The sequence below is a fragment of the Herpailurus yagouaroundi genome, unplaced genomic scaffold (genome assembly GCF_014898765.1).
Source record: "Herpailurus yagouaroundi ecotype Mexico unplaced genomic scaffold, PumYag 160, whole genome shotgun sequence".
NCBI classification, from domain to species: Eukaryota; Metazoa; Chordata; class Mammalia; order Carnivora; family Felidae; genus Herpailurus; species Herpailurus yagouaroundi.
In genome coordinates this window covers 53,216,159-53,236,230 of record NW_024412401.1, presented here as the reverse complement: position 1 = coordinate 53,236,230, position 20,072 = coordinate 53,216,159, and the positions used below count along the sequence as shown (strand labels likewise).

The following is a 20,072-nucleotide window of genomic DNA, read 5'->3' as shown; positions in this document are numbered from 1 at the left end:
GGGGGGGGGTCCTAAGGCCAGTTGCTTTCAGCATAGATTAGCCCCTCGCCCTCTCTGGGCACCTCCTTCCGCGAGGGTCTGCCGCAGACGGAGACACCAGTAAGCGCCTTCTTCAGAGAAGCTTCTCTGAGGCAGGGAGGGCCAGACCTAGCCTGACCCCGGACTCCCGGGCCACCTGATAGGCACTGCAGCCAGAGCTGGGGACAGCCAGGGAATGGGGGAGGCCCTGGAGGGGACGGGGCTTGTGCTGGGCTCCGAAGAGAGGGTGGGAGGGATGCCCAGGTGGAGTGGAGGTGGGGGGGGGGAGGGCAGAGAGGAAGGGGCTGACCCAGGGCCGCGGGAAACTCGGGAGGAAAATGCATTGGGTGGGAGGCAGCTAAGCGAGAAAGTTCTGAGGTTGGCACCTTGTGTGGAGCTAGCAGGAAGCCCGTGGTGTCTACGGCCTTTGGCTGTGCCTCACGGTCTTCGGGGAAGATGGGGGCGCCCCTGGAATGAAGGGTGCGTCTCCCTGGGGGTCCCTGTTGGTCGTTACAGGCGCGCTTCTCCTTGCGTTTGGATGAGGTTCCTGTTGGCGTTTTCTAAACAGCCCTTCTCCTAAGTCACCAGCAGAGTGTTTCATTCCAAGGGAAGGGCTTTGGGTGCAGCAGCGACTCCTGTTAGCAAGTGAGTCCCTGGCAAGTCATAGAGGCTGAAGAGTCACTCGGGGTCTCCGGGGCGGGGGGGGGATGTTCTGGGGTCTGCCATGCCGCCCTTCAGTATACTGACTCAGCAGTGCCTGGCTGGGGGCGGGGAGGGGTTGGGGGAGGGGTACACCCACTGCCTTCCTCCCAGGGTCTACCTGCCGTTTCTTTGGGGACACGGAAAGTTAAGCCTCAGTTCGTGCTGTCTCCGGTCATCTCTGCTCCCAGATCGAGACGGTCTGGGTTCCAGAGGGCGGCAGAGGGTCAGCTGGCTGGCCGGTCGGGGCCTTGTCCGGTTAGCTTTGGCGGAGGAGGGCTGATGTTGGAGGGCGGAGGCGTATGGATCAGGGAGCAACCCGGAGTGAGCTTGTGCGGAGGGAGGCCCGGTAGAGAGAAGAGAGAAGAGACTCTGCCCTAGGAGGCCAGCGGGACTAGTTCTGAGCCAGGGCACCGGCAGGAGACGCGTGTGGCCGCTCCAAGGCCACTTTGGGGGAGCCGGGGAACACGGTTCCGGTTGCACGCAGGTATGATGGCGTTCAGTTGGTTCACGCTTAGTTCCAGCAAACACATCGTGTGCGGACGGTTGATGCCCTGCGTGTCTGGAACTGAAACGCCTCTCTTGCCTATGCGCGGAGGTAGCAGGCTGGTGGCTCCGGGCTGGGTTCTGTCCATAGATGTGCTGTGTTTGAGCCATACGCGTTGCCGAAGAAAGAGGAAGGGATTGATGGCCAGCCCTTAAAAATCAGGAAATCGCTCACATGTCTCAGATTTCTGGTTCTCTTGAAAAATGACAAACTCTGGTAATTCTGAGGCCTTGTTTCCTACAAGGTGGCGGGGTGGGGCAGGGGGTGGGGGCCGCCGCCCCCCCCCCCCCCCCCAGCCACGTCTCGGATTCCTGTTTCCCACTTGGGCCGTTGACATTTGAGTCTGCAGCCCCTTCCTCGGAGACACCATTTGTGTGTGTTCGCGTTTCATCCGGACTTTGAAATCTTTGCCCCGTTCCTCCATCGATTCCTTCCTCAGTCGCTCTGCACCAGCTCTGTCCGGCTCCTCGCGAGGCTCCGGGGAACTAGCGTTGAACTCAGCAGACATCAGTGCGCCCAGGCCCTGGCCCTGGCGGCGTGGGGAGCACCGGAGAGGTCAGGAGGGGTCACGTCAGACTTAGGGCGGGGGCAGGTGTCCGGCGGCTAGCTCTGTGGGGAGCTGAGATTCAGGGTGAGACTCAGAGGGTGGGGCGAGTTAGCAGGGGCACAATGCAGGGATAGGGAGGAAGGGGTTCTGGTTTTACTGACCGCTCATCAGCGTCTCCCTTGCTCGTTTGTGCATCGCAGATGGTTTGTCCAGCGTCTCCGAAGGGGCCTGGACTTGTTCTGGTCCTTGGAATACAACCCGCCACCCCACCCCCCTCCAGGGCCTCACCTCCTAACTGGGCAGATACTCAGAATAGACACCGTGAGAACGTAGACTGTCACCGAACCCCCCGGCCAGTTCTACAGGCTCCCCGTGACCCCGAACTGCCCGCTGGGGCTGACGTGGTACACGCTCCCCGGTGCACCGCCTGAGGACAGAATAAATACGGCGTCTCAGACCCCAGTGTATGTTTTTTCAGATGTGTGGAGAGGCTTTTGTTGTAAATTAAAAAGCAACATTTATCCCGACTGCGTGCGCGGTAACTTTTCGTCGTTGCGCTTTTCCCTCAGAACAGCGGAAAAGTACGAGTGCCGTCCCACGAGGCCGTAGCAAGTTCTTGTGGATCAGCACTCACTGGGTTTGGGTCAACTTTAAACTTCGTTCAGATTTTACACTTCCTCCTCCTCCCTCCCCCCTTAACAGTCTTTGTGGTCAAGATGAATCCAGTCAACGCGTACAACATTTTTGTGGCTCCCGGTAGGCCTTCATTCACTCACACGTGCAACTTACCCAGTCTGTCCTCGTAGGCAAATGCTGTGATGCCTCACAGCACGGGGTCCGAAGAAGACCGGCCCTCCCAGGGTCCCGGCCCAAGAGTAACATCAAAATGGTCTTGAACATGTCTGCAGCGTCCTGTCATTCTGAGAATATGCATCGAGAGACGGCCTCCTTTCACTCCACCCGTGGGACCGTCCTGGGGGCTGGGTCAGGGCTCATTCTCCCTATTTTGCGCCTGAGGACAACTAAGGTCCAGGAAGGTGTGGGGGACCGACCAGGCGGTCTCCAGCTCCCTGCCCGGCCACCGTTCCGCCTTCACAGAGCACCGCTTAGAGCCTCCCGTGGTGCTGGGCACACAGTAGCTTCATCTTGATTCTTGCTCATGTTTCTGTTTCTGGTCTTCCCTAAGGGGGGAGGGAAACAACAACAACTCCGTTAAATAAAGGAGGCCCAGCGTAGTCTTTAGGCTGCGTGTGATACTAATAACACTAACAACATTAGCAGTCCTTGAGGGAGATAAGTGGCATGGGTGTGGGCTGCGTTTCACAGAAGCAGCCACCGCGGCCCCAGATGTTGCCTGGTGTCCTGCACAGCTGTTGGCAGAGGTGTTTTGAATGGGATTCCTCGTGGCCGACAGACCTGATGGGAGGCCGTAAAGATGAGTCATGTGTGAGCTTGCAGAAAAATCATTTCCCAAATTAGCCCGGATTGGAGGATGCCCTGAGCACGGGGCTGGGTCTTAACTTCAGTCCAGCTGGACGTGTTCCCCGTTGCCATAATAAGATGACGCACTGGACAGAGTGCTGCCGGCAGCCGCGCCCACGAAGGATCCGACCGGGCGCCTCGCTGCTGGGACAGGTGTTCCCCCGATTCGTCACCCACCTTGCCCCGAAGGCCGTTTTATGATGAAAAACAAAACCCACAGTTTGTGAATTCTTAAGGGATCTGTCATCTTGGTTCCAGCCATTTGTTTCGGCCATTTGACTAAGACTGAGACCTGTCATTGTGAGCTTGGGTGACTCTTTCCCTTTCCAGGGTCTCGTTTTCTCCATCGGAGCTCTGAAGGCATGAGACTCTCAAGTTAGTGCTTCTTTGTTCTGTTTGAAGGTGGCAGGTCCTTATCTGCCATGGATGAGGGCCATCAGAAACTTTGAGGACCGTGAATCCTTCCTGTTCAGTGGTGGCCCCTGAGGATCCTCCTTGGGTCCTCCAGTGAGCAGTGTGAAAACTTACTTCCAGGATGCACTCAGCCTTCTCTTCCAAAACCAGCCTCCTCTGGGCTCGTCGTGCCTTCTCTTCCCCTAGCAGATCGCGAATTCCATGGGAAGGCCCCAAATAAACACTTGGGGAAATCGGTATTGTTTAGCTCATCCAGAAACCTCACTTTCCTTTCTGAAAGTTAAAAATCAGCAGATACTGGGGCGCCTGGGTGGCTCAGTCTGTTGAGCGTCTGACTTCATTCAGCTCAGGTCATGATCTCGTAGTCTGTGAGTTCGAGCCCTGCGTCAGGCCCTGTGCTGACAGCTCAGAGCCTGGAGCCTGCTTCGGATTCTGTGTCTCCCTCTCTGCCCCTCTCCCACTCATGCTCTGTCTCTCTCTGTCAAAAATAAATAAACATTAGAAAAATCAACAGATGGGGTCCTGACGAGACCATTAGCTTCTTGGAGGAGTGTGCCTGTCTGGTCCACCACGAGGTTGCCATCGCTGTGCTTAGGACATAGATGCTCACTAGCTACTCGCTGGAAGAATGAAGGAATTTACTTGATACTATCATAGGATGAACTCAGGTCTCTGATTCCAAGTCTCAAAATTATTATTTTTTTAAGATTTTATTTTTAAGTAATCTCCACACCCAACGTGGGGCTTGAACTTGCAACCCTGAGGTCAGGAGTCCCACAGTCCACTGACTGGGCCAGCAGGTGCCCCAAAATTATCTTTATTTTTTGTTCCTTTTTCATTTCATTTTAATTATTTTAGAGAGCACGCAAGCAGCGGGGAGAGAGAATCTCAAGCAGGCCCCACACTCAGCCTGGAGCCCAATGTGGGGCTCGATCCCACGACCCTGGGATCATGACCTGAACCAAAATCAAGAGTCAGACACTCCACCGACTGAGCCACCCAGGCAACCCCCAAAATTATCTTTAAATGGAGCTTCTTCTGGGTTTTGAATTGCCAGTGAGGATGTTTCTTGGTGAATTAGTAGGACCACTAATCTGATCAGGATATGCGGACAGTTGTGGGCTTGTGTTAACCAGATACGTTGATCGTTGATCGCTGTTTTGGTGTAGTTTTCTGAAAACTCCCGGGAAGGCTGAGATCAAAGTCTCGGAGCACTACTGAGGGAGCTCTGCGACGACGTGGTGAGAGAGTGAGCCATGCTCCCCTCTGAGCCTGCGACCGGCAGGCCACTGATGTTTGTAATGGCTGTGCGGGACTAGGGGACACACAGGGACAGTCCTCTCAGGCATCCGAACAGTTGGGACTTTGCCTTTTATTTCCAAACCGTTGGCATGTGCCAGTTCTGCTCAGCCTGCTCCCCACAGCAGCGAGGCCCTGATGAGAGTCCTTGTCTCTACTTGTTATTTTTTCAGTCGGCCTCTGGGTGTCATTTAGGACGAGCCGCCTGCACCGTCAGCTCTGCTTGTGGACTGTTTGTGAGTACACGCTCCCTGGGGGGCCAGGAGAGGTAGGCTGCTGGGGCTCTCCTGGCTCCCCCTTTCCTCTTTGTCCAGGGACTCAGGCAGAGTGTCGTATGTCCCGTCCTCCTCCTCTGTGAACGAAGATGCCGTGCAGAGATTTACCTCCTGGATTGAAAGTCTGCTGTCTGATGGCCACCATCCCTGTCTCTCCCCACCTTTCCTTCCAGGCTGTGGTTTGGAAGGTGGGTGGTGGAGTCCCCACCTGCGGTCGGACTGCGTCTTCCTGAAACACCGTTGCTGCCTCTTCGCAGCTCAGACCCTCTGTTCTCATTAGTTCCCGAAAGGCGATCGTGCTCCTTGCTTTTCAATGGCTTTTTGTGATCAGGAAACCGCCCTACTTGTAAAGCATAGAAGTGGGGCTGTCAGGCACCCGGTGGCCTGGGTGGCCTGTGGTCCTCCCCGGGCCGGAGACAAAAGGGCGGAGTTCACACATTTGCTTTCTGGTTTTTCAAACATTTATGCCATCGGCGCGGACTTGACAAGCGTGGCTCCCGGCCGCGCGCCATGCCGTTCAGAGTGGAGGCAGCCCGTGGAATCCCTGAGCGGGGCTTCTGCACGCAGCCTTTGGGAGGAGGCAGGCGTGGACGCGGAGTGATGAGGGAGGAGGCAGGTGTGGACGCAGCGTGAAGAGGGACAGTGGGGTCTGGTGCGGTGTGGTGGCTCCAACCGCCCCTTAGTTGGCCCGAAACTAGCAAACAAAACCCCAAAACTTCTGGTTGGACACAGTGGTCGTGTTTATTTGCTGCTTATGGATAATCACGTGTGCCTCCTTCCTGCACGTGGCTGGCCGTGAATACAGAGATGGGTGATTGTACACGGGTCATGGAATTGGCTACTCTCAGCTCCTCCTTTCAGCGATAAACACAAGAGTCATAGTAGCAGCGAGTTTCAGTAACGCTTCCCACGTTACCGTACCAGGCCCTGTGCTGCGTGTTTTACCCACGTGGTCTCATTTAATCCTTACAGCGGGAGGTTCTCGTTCAACTGCAGGAGGAAACTGAGACACAAGCTTTCCTTTTTTTGCATGGGATCTTGAGATCCGGAACAGCTGAGATCTGCCGGTGGTCATACGCTGAGTGGGGGCCAAGTTGGGACTGCAGCCCATTTTTCTGTATTTCCATTGGCTGTGATGACATTATTCTCTTGACTGTTGTGACTTGGGCAAAACTGGGCCTCTGCATTTCCAGGGACCCCTCTGCCACCGAGGCACTGAAAGGGCCACTAATGAATGCCGGATGGGATGCTGGGAAAGACAGTGGCCCTGGCTCTCCTGCTCTAGCTCACAAGGGGGCCAGGGAGCCCTGCTTCATGCTGGGTGGGTGACCTTGGGCAAATGGCTTAATCTTTCTGAGCTTCCGGCACCTCTGTTGTAACCTGATGGGGTGGCCAAACCCGTCCCAGAACTCTTTCTAATGCTGATTCTTTGTGAGCAACATCAAGGGGGGAGTTGGATGCATTGGGGTTGTTTTGTTGGCTTTTAATGACACCGATATTGTGTGGCACTTAACTCTCATCACGGTAAAACTTACGTAATTCTTCATAGCTTTCAAAACACTTCTCTAGACGTGGGTTTTGTGTGTCTTTTTTGCTGTTGGTTTTGGGTTTTGTTCTTTGGTTATCGTAAGGTATTGGAGTCATACAGCGTTTTTCCCAGTTGAAGAGAACGGCAGTTAACAGTTGCTGGGTACTTCCTGTATGTCAGGTACCGTGCTAGGAGCTTCACCTTTAGATACGTGTGCGATTTCACGAGTTCTGTTCTTACAGCGAGAGTGAAATGGCAGGGATTGTGCCCATCTGACAGTTGCTGAGGAAAGGGAGGCAGTAAGACGAGAAGTGGCTTGCTGAGGTCATGTGCCGAGTGAGAGGCAGAGCCAGCTGGGGACCCTGGGTGTTTTTTGTTGCTTCCCTTCCCCTCCTCCAATGCATGTGTTCCCTGGCCCCTCTGAGAGTCTGGATCTGGGGTCTGGTGCCACCAGGAGGCTGGCCTGGAGCCGCCCGCATTGTCTTTTGTCTGGAGTCCCCTGGGGCTTTCCAGCCTCTCAGGGGATGGGGAAGGTGTTTCTGCATCTGTCTACAGGTTTTCAAAGCAGCATCTGGTTTCTCAGAGGTGACTGAAAAAGTACATTTGCTAAAAATATTGCGGGGGAATCTGCTTTGGACGTGAATGGCGGGAAGAGGCCCTTGGTTAAAACAGCTCTCCGCCCACCTGTCCGTCCAGCCATCTATGCTTCGATGGCCGAGCGCGCGCGGAGTGCCAGGTAGTCTGCCAGGGCAGTGGAGGGTGCTGGGAAGATTAGAGGCCATCTGTGCCTTTAGGGAGTTGACAGTCTGGCCCCCGCCTGTGCTGTGTATGTGCAGGGGACTTTTGACTTAGGCTTTCATACTTTCTTGACACTCGTTCACGTTAGGAGCAGCCTGGGCCTGGGGCTGGAGGTCGGGAGACCTGCCTCGTAGGCCCTGGGTCTGCATGGAAGCACCGTCCGCACGCCTCTGAGCCCTCGGGCCCCCCGTCTGCAGAAAGGCAGGATGGACTCCGTGGGGAACAGTGACGGAGGCTTGGGCTTCTGAGTCCGATGGCCGTGGGCTTGACTCCAGCTCCCCCATACAGTGGTATGGGATGTTGGGCGAGTCACCGTGCCTGTGTAAGCCTTGGTCCTTATCTGTAAAATCGGGAGGATCATAACCACGCCTGCTTATGGCCTCCAGGGAGGGTTAAATGAGATGACGTACCTGGAGCATATTAACAGAGTCCTGACACAGAAGTGCTCGTGAGCATTAGCTTTTGTTCTCCCCGAATGTCCCGCTCTGCTCAGGGTCTCTCCCCCCACCGTTTTTCCCCCTGAATTTGAGAACGCTGAGTTCCAGAGAGTAGGTTTGTGTAACTGAGTGATAAACCTCCAGAAAGATCATTTGTAGGAAGGATAGATGGCGTTTCGTTTCAGCTGCAGGTGGCCCCCGCACATGCAGGGAGATTGAGGAAAGGCCTGATGATATCGTCTCCTACGTCTGTGCAGAAGGAGTAGGCCTGTCCTCCTGGGTGGCAGCTTATCCCACAGCCAGAGCAGGCTGATTGCCTGCAGGTGTATTCTTGCTTCCTCCCAAGAGACAGCACCTCAGTCTCTCCTTGCAGGGGTGACTCTCTGGACTCATTAAACCATCTCTGTTCAGCTCTGAAGGAGAGCTGATCGTAGTTGGTGCTTTTGTCCTGTGACAGCAGCATTACCGCAAGCCGTGCAGGGTCCTCTTGGGCAAGTAGCTTACAAATTGCCTTCAGTGCCACAAGCAGGTGATTTCGTACCCTTTATTTTTCCTCCTTGATGAGTTTTCACAGTTAGGATAAATTCAGAGGTGCTGATGTATTGTTCTGAGTCTCCCTTAACCCGTGCTGTCCTGGGCTTCTGCGATGTGTGTGTGTGTGTGTGTGTGTGTGTGTGTGTGTGTGTGTGTGTGTCTAGTCTTAGAGGTTTGTCAGTGCAGGCTCACTCAGAGCACAGGGCTGTTTGCACAGAGACCAAAGCCCAGTCAGTTTCTTTTCACTTTCTTTAATCATTGGGTCCTGGAGCTACAGAACCTCTCACTTAATTAGCATAACCACACTAATTTGGGCTCCTGCCTCAGCTTGTCAAGAGTGCCTTACAAATAGTAATTCTCTGAGCTCATCCGAAAACCAAAGGCAGAGATCAAAAGCTTTTCTGCGTGCTCTGTCCTTGTTTTTTCTGTTCACTGGGAACCATCTCTCTTAATTACCCTAAACGTGCAAGGTTATAGAATAAATACAGTTTTTATATGTGACCAAGATTGGAATTGGGTTAGGGACCTGGACCACATTTTGGCCCTGTGTTGCAGGGAGCCCAAAGTGCCCTGGTTCCAGCTTGGTAGGTGAAATGCTCCTACTGGTGAAGAAATCGGGTGCACTAAAATCACCACGGGGAACATGTGAGTTGCTGTCGCTAGGAATGCTTCGAACGGTGACATCTTTGGGCGATGGAGAGGGACACTCACTGGCCTGAGTGTCTGGAAGGGCCACAGACCTGCTGTGCCTCTGGGGCAGGCCACGATCCCTCCCCGAACCTTGGGACTGGAGGGGTGATTCCTGAGTTATTTAAGGTCGTAAGTCCTATTAAGGATTTGACAGAAGCTCAGTAGACCCTGTCCCCAGCGAAAAAGATGCATTTATGTGTGGACATGGTTTTACCCCTCTAAATTGCTGCTGCTATAGGATAAATAATAATTAGCAAACACTCCACGTCTCGGAACGCTTGAATGGAATCTCATGTATCTGAAATAATCAGGACTTAGTTTCTCCCACTTTAGTCACACCTGGGTTCAAATGACTGTTAATCATTGTATATTCCTGGAGTTTGGTGAGGGTTCTACCAAATGATGCTTGTAAGCTGCTTAAGCATAATGTCTATGTGGGTAAAGGAGAAACCCTTTTGCCTTCTGCATGAAAACTTTTTTAATTTACATGCAGTAAAATTGGCCTGCTTTGGGGTATACCGTTCGTTGTCTTGAGCTGTGACTCATCTCTAGACTTGTGTAACCTCTGCCACAGTCAGGATTGAGACTTGCTGCCTCTTTGTGGCCAGTTCCTTCCCCCACCCCTGACTCCTAGCAGCCATGGATCTGTTTCCCATCCCCGTAGTTTTGCCTTTTCCAGAATATCATGTAATACGTAACTTTCGGAAAATGGCTTCTTTTACTCAGTGTAGTGCCTTTGAGAGTCATGCAGTTGTTCTTATCAGTAGTTTATTCCTTTTTGTAGCTGAGTTGTATTCCATTGTATGAGTATCATCAGTGTTTATCTGCATAGAATTTTATCTTGGTTAACTAGGTCTGTTTCCTGCAAATAGACAGGGATGGCATTTGACCAACAAAAATCGAGCAGCCCAATTAAAAAATTTGAGTAGACGTCTCCAGAGAAGATCACAAATGGCCAATAAGCACATGCAAAGGTGCTCAACACCATCCGTTATTAGGGAAATTAGGGAAATGCAAATCAAAACCACAGATGCAACGTCACACCCACTAAAATGGCTGCTTTCAAAAAACAGAAACGGAAAATGACAAGTGCTGGTGAGGACGTGTAGAAATTGGAACAGTTGGTGCGGGCCGCCATCCTTTCGTACGCACGGCTCTGGAGGCGGATCTCTGACCCTGGGTCTGGGGCTGGTGGAGACCAGCCTCGGGTCCAAGGCACCCTAGCGCTCTAGTTTTTGCCCTCGTGCGGCACAGTGGTGACAGAGATGACATACGGAGGCCACGTGGACAGGGAAAGGCCCTGACACTAGATGGAGGGAAAGTAGGGACCCACTTGCCCCCAGGAACCTGGTGACTCCATCCCAGTGGGGGGGGGGGGGAGCAGTCATTGAGGTCAGTCAGCCATCTGAGCGGTTCCTCGTTTCCTAGAACAGAGTTTATATCGACATCTCTGTGCTCAGCTCCAGATTCTCTCAGGCTCACCTGTTGTATTCAGTCCAGCCATTGCTGCCCAGATCAGTTCTGCACAGGCTCCAAACAGCTGCTCATAGGTGTCGCCCAGCACCTCTTCGGGGCTTCTCCTTAATGCTGCAGCGTGGGAGACTGTGGAAATCTGCTTGGCGTGCGCAGCCCGGAAGTGCTAGGGACCCCACCTCTTTGAGGCTGACTTTGACCAGCGCAGATGAGAACCGGTGGACCCCTGCTTTCCCTTTCATCCGCAGGGCGTCAGTCCAGAGACACGGTACCTGCCACTTCCCAGAAGGTCCGAGGGGTTAAGGAACGGATCTTTGTGGTGGACAACTTGATCACACCCTCTTGCGCTTCGCTGTCCCTCGTTCTGCCCTCTGAGGCCGCACTGTTCCACTCTTCACTGGGGTTTGCCCACCAAAAGAAGGAAACTGGAACCATCGTGCACTGCTAGCGGGCACGTAAGATGCTACAGTTGCTATGGAAAACAGCATGGCGGTTCCTCCAAAACTTAAAAATAGAATTACCATCTGATCCAGCAATTCTGCTTCTGAGCATGAGGAAATAAAAGCAGGCTCTCAGGAAGACATTTGGACACCCAGCTCCATAGCAGCATTGTTCACAGGAGCCCAGAGGTGGGAACAACCCAAGTGTCCACCGAAGGATGAGGAGATCAACAAAACGTGGTCGTACACACACGGAACGTTACCCTGCCTGAAAAGGAAGGAAATTCTAACATGGGCTTCATCGTGGATGAACCTTGGGGACGTGATGGCCAGGTGAAATAGGCCGGTCGCAAAAGGGCAAATACTGTGGGATCCCGCTAGCACGGGATACCCAAGAGTGGTCAAAGTCGTAGAGACAGGAAGTAAGTAGGATGGTGGTTGCGGGGGCTGGGGGAGGGGAGAGCGGGCGGTTACTGGTCAACGACGCCTTGTTAAGGCCAGAGGACTTGTGTGGCTGGATGGTAGTCACATATGTGACGGGATGAATGTGCTTGTTACCACTGAACTGCGCACTTAAAAATGGCTAAGGTGGTGAATTTTATGTTACGTGTATTTACCACAACTCATAAAGACTTACCTACAGTTAGCATGTTTTTCAGTATTTAGTCATTGTTTAACCTTAAATGTCTTTGCGGGTTGTATTAAAACATTGAAATAATCATGGCACAAGACAGCTGTGTTACTGGGCAGCAGTGCTCATGGTAAAAATGACTTCTCGTTTCATTAATTCATCTGAGCTGGGAGGAACCAGACGTAGTCTGTAAGCACCTGGTGGGACAACCGTGCTTGGGACTTCTTCGTGCAGTGACGACTCTAACTGGGCGTGTCCCCCGAGGAAACCTGCGTAATTATGAGATGCTGGTTCCTGTGGGGCAGGAGGCTTTTAAGCCAGGGTGGATCCTGTACCCACCCGATGTGGATCTTGTCGCCTTGGGCCTGAGCTGCTCAGCTGTGCTGGGCTCCTGCAAGGACCCTCACAGAGAGAGGGTGCTGCCCAGGGCTGCCCTCTGGCAGCCTTTGGTTCCCACCTCTGTCTGCCTGAACAGCTGAGTCCACGGGTGGCCAGCGGAAGCGCAGCGGGGGCCAGAGCCCGGTGGGTGTTGTGGGTGTTGTGGACTGGCACAGGGTCAGTGCTTAGCGCGCGTCAGTGCTTGATAAAGACTCTCGCGCTCCCCCGTGGCTTCCATCCGAGACTGCCTGGATACCGTTGTTGGCACTCACTCTCTGAGTTGACAACACAGATGGCATTTACTCCACCGTTTGGCAGGATTCCAGGCTATTGGCCCCATTCATGAGAAGGTATCACTGACCTGGCGGGGAGGGGAGGATGATCTATGGAGAAGCAAGATCACGGCTGTTCCCGAGACTTTTAAGGCCAGGCAGACTCTGTTAGATGGAATGGTGCCTCCATTGGGGAGCTCCCTCCTTGACATTGCCACGATAGGGTCTCTGGTCCCGTGAGTATCACTGACCCATCTCTGTGAGCCCGGGATCACAGGCCGTCGCTGTACTGTTTTGGTAATACGGCACCAACACACGTAAGGCATGTTGTCGGTTTAATAACGCTTCTCAGGAAACAAAGAAAATACGTTAGCAATGTAGATTATAAAAGAACACCCCCGGGGCGCCTGGGTGGCTCACTCGGTTAAGCGTCCGACTTCAGCTCAGGTCACGATCTCGCGGTCCGTGAGTTCGAGCCCCGCGTCGGACTCTGTGCTGATGGCTCAGAGCCTGGAGCCTGCTTCAGATTCTGTGTCTCCCTCTCTCTCTCTCTCTCTGTCTGCCCCTCCCCTGTTCATGCTCTGTCTCTCTCTGTCCCAAAAATAAATAAATAAACGTTAAAAAAAAAAATTAAAAAAAAAAAAAAGAACACCCCTGATTTCAAAAGTTAAATTGTGAAGAAATCTCAGGTTCAGGGAAATACAATGCGAAGCACTGATTCATCCTTTTAGCTGGTTTCTTGAGCACCTAGCAGTGCTCATGGCACAGTTCATGGCACTAGATGCTGGGGACGGGGCGATACGGAAGCCCCGGCCCCTGCCCTCACGGAGCTCAAGGCAACTGGTCCAGCCCCTGCGAGCAGCACCCAGCCGTTGAAGAGTCAGACTCTGGAGCTTAACAAACGGAGTCCTGTTCTTGTCTCACAGTTAGGTGTCTGGACACCAGAGGAAAAGTACCTTGAGGATCACTGTGCTCACGAAGACTGTGACAGATGGGGTGACGATCGCGCATTCTGGCTTACACCTGCTGTCCTGGCACAGTTATTAATAGCATCCTCCCTCCCACTCTCAAAAATGTCCTGGTTCGGATGGGAAAACACCGAGGGAGGCATCATTTACGGCTGCTGGGTTCCACATTTGTGCCGAAGAGGGTCTTGGTTTGCAGCGAGAGAACTGTTTCAAAATAGGGTCTGTTCCAGCGCAGGATCAAGCCCACAGAAGCTGCGGGAGGGTCGCTGAGTTGATTGGGGTCCCATTCTCCCTGTGGGCACCTGCCACTCCGTATGTTCTGGTTACTCAACTCATGGAAGCGTCAAAATCTGGGACAGTCTGGTTTAAAAAACAATAAACATGTACATACAACGATCAGAACGTGTTTTCCTTATGATCACAGTCAGGTTAACCAGATCTTAAATGCATATTCTTCGGAACGGATAGAAAGGATGTTAGTGTTTGTGTCGAGTCTTACAGAGGAAGTTGGAAAAATAATTACGTGGCAACGCTGGTCTAGGTGGAGGTGGATGGAGATTTTGTTTCCTGTGTTGCTATAGAAATGTGTATGGGAAGATTGAATTTTTATACAATTTCATTTTTAAACAGTATTTTTTTAAGTTTATTTCTTTTGAGAGGGTACGCCCAGGAGTGGGGGAGGGGGGGAGAGACAATCCCAAGCAGTCTCCACGCTGTGAGTGCAGAGCCCCCTGTGGGGCTCAGACCTACGAACCGTGAGATCATGACCTGAGCTGAAACCAAGAGTCAGGTGTTTTTTTTTTTTTTTTCAACGTTTATTTATTTTTGGGACAGAGAGAGACAGAGCATGAACAGGGGAGGGGCAGAGAGAGGGAGACATAGAATCGGAAACAGGCTCCAGGCTCTGAGCCATCAGCCCAGAGCCCGACGCGGGGCTCGAACTCACGGACCGCGAGATGGTGACCTGGCTGAAGCCGGACGCTTAACCGACTGCGCCACCCAGGCGCCCCAAGAGTCAGGTGTTTAACCAACTGAGCCACCTGGGCACCCCTAAAATTTCATTTTTATTTAAGTGATATACCTGATGTTTAAGGAAAACATTTAGAAAGACAGGACACTCTGTATTTATGATAAATTGGTAACTTGCAGCCTGTTTCATTAGCAGGTGGTGATGGCAGGATCTTCTGGGGCCGGGTGGTCCCTGTCCTGAGGACCTGTAGGTATCCCCAAATCCTGCCCACCTTCTGTGGTTGGTCTTGGATTTTAGCACATGGAGATGCTGGGCTCCGACCCCCGGTATCTGATTCACTAGATCTGGAGTTGGGCTGAGCGTTGGCGTTTCTAGCGAGTGGCCCCGTGATGCTGCTGCTGCTGGTGGGGTGGCTGAGCGGGGGACACCCTCGGGAACCACTGCTTAGAGTTAAGTGTGGAGCGGACGGAAGGGTCCTAGGAATCTGACCTCAAGCGCCGCCCTTAGGATAGTGTAGTCGTAAGGCTGTGGGATGGGACTTCTGTGCATCGATGCCAGGAGCCGTGCTGTGTGCATATATGTTTAATCATCTCAGCAGCACTGCAGGGAGGGGGTGGTGGCCTCACCCTACAGATGGGGAGAGGGAGGCCTGGAAAGGTTCACGTGACTCGTGCAGCTGCCACGTGGGAGAGCCGGGTCGAAGCCACTGGTCGGTGCCGAGACCCTTAGAAAATGAGTAAGTGTCAGAGGCCTCACAGAGCGAAGATGATTCTGGTAGCACAAGCAGGAGTGAGCAGCCCGAGAATGACCGTGTGGACACCGCTTCCCTGGCACGCTGTGCTCTCGTCCGCGGGGGTCTAATTAGCGCTGACAGGATGGCCACAAGACTGGCAGTTGTGGAGAACCTTGGATGACCCTCACACGAAATGTATACTGTGCCTCGGAAGATTAGCTAAGTAATTAGGTTGACACATTAGGCGTCGTCCGCAAGACGTCTTTGAACTGCACATCTGGAACTTGAAGATCAAATGCTATGCTTTAAACTATGTTTAAAGTCACCCAGCATTCACTTCAGGACTTTAAACGCATCGTGGTAAATGCTTACAAGCGACTCCTGAATTGTCTTCATGTGGACGTGTCCCAGTAACGCGAAGGCACGTCCCTCTCAGCCGTCCTTTCTGGGATCCTCTCTTCCAGACTCTCAGTTTTGGAATGTTCTGGGGCTGAGCCCTCTGCTCTCTACCCAGGCAGTCTCAGGCCCGTGTCTCTAAACGGCACGCAGATACTGGTCCTTCCCATGTGTATGTTTCCAGCCCCGAACTCTCCCCTGAACTACAGACTGCCCACTTGCTCTCTGCCCGGACGTCTCGCAGCGGTTCTCATGTGACGTGCACAGACCAGAGCTCGTGGTTCTCCGCCTCACCCACCGCCTCACCGGCTCCTCTCGGGGTGCCCACAGCAGGAAATAATGCCGTTTTTGATCTAAGCGTTCAGGCTCATCCCTGACTCCTCCCCCAACCCACGCCCGATGTATCCGTAAGTCCTCTGGGGCTTGCTTTTTGATGTATCCCCTCCTCTCTGGCACTTGTTCCGGGCCACCACCGTCTCTCCCTGGACTGCCGAGGCCCCCTCCTTCCTAACTGGTTTTTTGGTTTCCACCCTTGCCTCACGATCCATCTGATCGGCATTCATTAGATCAAATCAGGCCTGTTCACGATTGTCAGATAGCTTCCTGTCACAGTGTGAGGTCAGCCCAGAGTCCTTGCCGTGGCCTGTGGCGCCCTGTACTCTGGCCCCCGAGCAGGCTTTCGAGCTTTTCCTTCAAGTGTTCTTGGAACATGCCAGGTGCACTCCTGCCTCAGGGCCTGTGCTCTGGCCGTTCCGTCTGCCTGGAGCGTTCGCTCCCCCGGGCGTGGGGTGCGCCTCCCGAGAGCCCGGGTCAGAAGCCGCGTCCGTCATTTGCTGGTTACGTACCTTGGAAAGTTGCTCGCCCCTCCTCCTCGTAAGTGGGTTTTCTCATCGGAGAAGTGGAGCCAGCATCTGGGCCGTTGTGCGGTCCTGACGGGAAGCCCGGCGATGCCAAGGGCCGGGGAACCAAAGCTCTCGTGTGCGTTTGTGCCCTGACTCCTCCAGGTCCGGTTTGCATGGCACTCGGGGGCCACTCCCACCTTTCCCGTCACTCTCCCCCCACTGTCCCCTCAGCCCAGCCTTTGCGTTTCCCTTCTTCTAACGTGGCACTTACTTGCTGCTTTTCTGTGATCTTTTCCCTCGTCGGGAGGTAAGCTCCTGTCGGCCACTATTTCACCAGAGCCCAGGAGGCCTCCTGGCACACAGCTGAGGCCCACCGATTTTTGTGGACTGAGCGATGAAAGGCACATATTGGGTACGGACTCAGCCTCTTATTGGAGAGGGGTGTGCTTCTCGGAGAGCTCAGAGGGCACAAGCAGATAGCCCTGGTGGCCCTCCCGAGCCCCTCCCACTCAGGGTAGAGGCCACAGTGAGCCAGCTGCTTGTCGGGCTGGGGGCCTCTGTCTCTGCAAGTCAGGAGCTGTAAGGGGCAGGAGGCCACCGATCCCGAAGGCCTGGAGAGCTGGTGGAAGATGTGGGCTCCTGTCCCTCTTCTGACACCGCTGTGGTCCAAGCAGAGCAGAGATTGTGGGACCCCTTTACGGTTGCCCATTGACCGTCTGCTGGGTGTTGACTGTTAGGTTCCTTTTGCGTAGCCGGAGAGGAAGGGGGGTAGGGTACGGTGCCGGTAAGCAGGCGTGGGTTTGGGCATGGTGTTGAGCGTTTGGCCAAAGTTGCTAGGCCCCAGCATGGGGCATGTGGGAGAGGAAGGTGGGAAAGGTAACTTGGGGACCAGACTCTGCAGGGCCTTGAATGCCAGTCCGGGCACTTGAGAATTCCTCCTGTAGGTATCCCAGGAAGCCTCAACATTTTAAGAAGTGTTCTCCACGCATATTTACGCTTTTCCCAAGTATTCCAAATACCATGAAGTAAGCGGCGGAGGAGAAAATTAATTTCTGTTCACTTTAAAAAAGTAGTCTCGGTCTCAGTTCCAAGTGGAATTATACATTTAGGGGTGTGGGCTCTCTCCCCTTCACGTCCCTTGGGCTACATTTAATTCCTGGCCCAGTCCTGACTTTGAAAAGAACAACAAATGAAGAGCTTCTTCAGAAGGCCGGGTGCTGGTTAGCGGAGAGGGGCCTGCTGTGGCTGCCCTTCTCGACCGAACTAGCAGGCCCGGTGGAGGTCCTCAGCACCCAGAAGCTGGCTCACGGGCATGCCTTGGAATCTGAGGTTCTGACCCCTCGTGGTTTGCAGGTTAGGTTAGACCCCAGGAAAGATGGCCGGCTTTACTTCAGGGTTCGTTTCTGTAGAGTGTCCCTTTTAGGCCTGCCCGGATTGAAACAAAGCAGCCTTGTTTTGGATACAGTATCAATATTCAGTGAGGATTAGTACTTTGTTGTTGTTGATACACCCCTGCCAGCAATAAGGCAGCTGGCTGGATGTGGAAAAACACCAGACTGGAGTCTGCGACTTGGGTTCTCTGGCTGTGGAAGCTTGAGGAAACGTCTTTCTCTCTGTGGATCTCATTTTACTCATTATGGAAGGAGGGGGATGTGAACCTTAACCTTTGGAACTCTTTGAGACTTCGATAACAGCCGTGGACTTTCCTTCTCCCAAAATGAACACTCAATGGTTTGGCCAACACTTCAGGACCCCCCCTGAAGCCCACGAGATCAAGCGCTGTACCTGTAAGGCCCTTCCCAGCCGACTTCCGCTTTACGTCCCCCCATTTATGTACCTCCACCTTCAACAGGGCCTTTGCACATGCTGCCCCTGCACAAAGTGCTGTTCACCCCTTTGTTTGGTCGATTCCTGCTCACCCTCTGAGTGTCACCCTTCCCTGACCTCTGAGATTAGATTAGGTTGCCCTGCTAGACATGCTTCCCTTACCCTGAACCTCTCAGCACATGTTATCTGACTCTCCCTAAGCTCTGTGTTGGTATTTATTAGGTGAACCCCTGAGGTGGCTCCGACCGCACATTCTGTGGTTGATGTGTGACTGTGCGAGCATGTTAGAAGAAAATACCAATCTGTGCTCTGTGCTTCCTGTGGCACTTTGCACAAGATGTGTTTTTTTTTTTTTGTTTTGTTTTGTTTTGTTTTTTTTCTTTGGCTGATTTCCTCTGGGGCTGGGCAGGGAAGTCACTTCAAAGCAGGGCCTAGAGGGCCCAGAAGACTGGCTCCCAGACTTTCTGCCTCAGTGCCCTGCTGAGCCTGACCTCCAGGCTGGTCCTTCCCCTTTGTTTATGTTCTGGGCTGAGCTGCAGCTCCCACTTGGAGCCTTCCCACAGTGCCTGGTGCTTCCTCATATTGTTGTATTTTTCTCCAGGGGGGAAGTGACCAACATCAGACTTTCCTCCGAGCAGACAGAGCCCACGCACAAAGCCTCGCGTCAGCTGCCGGGCACCTGCCTCCGTCTCCTGGCCCCTTGGGGGAGGTGAATGTGCACTTTACAGCCGTCACTTGCCTTTCCCCGTGATTTGTCTCTTAATTTCCCTCCAGGAGTGTTCATGCCCTGCAGGAAATCCAGCAGCGCCTTGTGTGGAGGGGAGGGTTCTCTGTAAGATGCTTCAGAACCTCGGCAGCCACAGCATTACCTCCCTGCTTTAGGTCGCTTTCCACATTCTGAGGTGTTGTTTTGATAGTTCAAACATCATAGGTGAAATTTTATTTGCGCTAAAGAACTGAGTTGTCTGCCAGAATGTTGCAGCACGTTTCCTCTGATATGGGGGGAAAACAAAAAACAAAAAGCAAAAAAAAAAAAAAAAAACCCTTGTGCAGGTAAATACGTTTTCTTTAATATATCTGAAGCTGGGTGTTTATAGATTTTAATAAAATAATAAAAACAACTATCCTTTAAGAGTATCTGCTACGTGCCAGGCACTTTTTCAAGATCATATTTAACTTTTCCGCTGCCCTGTGAAGTAGGCGGCATCATTGTACACATCTTACATAAGTGAAAAACTCAGGACCAGAGAGGTTAGGTTCCTGTCCCAAAGTTGCCCAGCTGAAAGTGCTCACAGAGATTCAAACCAGGCCCGCTGTCCTGCAGGGCCAGCACCTTCCAACTGCCCTCCTTCCTCTTCCAGTCATGAGGAAATGGGTACTGGGATTTCCTAGGCAAGGATACAGATGGAACTCCACTCTCTCACCATGTGGTGGCCCTGATCCCCTCCCCACCCCCACCCCATCTGTAGTGCAGGGGAGGAGCTTGGTGGGCCCTGCCCTTCTGTGAGTGATTTGGGCTGCCGTAGTAATGCCTCAATACTGAACATGTGGTCACATAGAGTCTGATTATGTGGTACGTGCGTCCACGGCATCCCTGAAGCATTTGTGTGAAACAAGGAGCCACAGCGTATTGGCCGTGCGGTGAATGCTCTATTTCTGGTAGCGATGCGTTGTCCATTCAGCTCATCTGTTAGAGTCCCGTGTTGCCTCCCTAACGTGCGGACCAGAGGTGGGTCACTGGCCACATTCGTAAGAAAATGCATCCCAAGTTAGAAACAGTTGACTTACTGATGAGCCTTACAAATGAACTAGAAATTTGCTTGAGAGAACAACTTTGAAATGAGGACCCTGTGGTCCAGCTGCTTCTCAAGGAA

At 53.0% G+C, this 20,072-nt stretch overlaps 1 long non-coding RNA gene across 1 annotated transcript; it reads left to right on the top strand.

Moving 5' to 3' along the window:
- The first annotated feature begins 6 nt into the window (after positions 1-6).
- On the top strand, positions 7-2,338 carry LOC121035134 (uncharacterized). The gene is made up of 2 exons (XR_005792764.1): positions 7-1,819; positions 2,012-2,338. It is a non-coding gene; the product is annotated as an uncharacterized LOC121035134 (long non-coding RNA).
- The last annotated feature ends 17,734 nt before the right edge of the window (positions 2,339-20,072 follow it).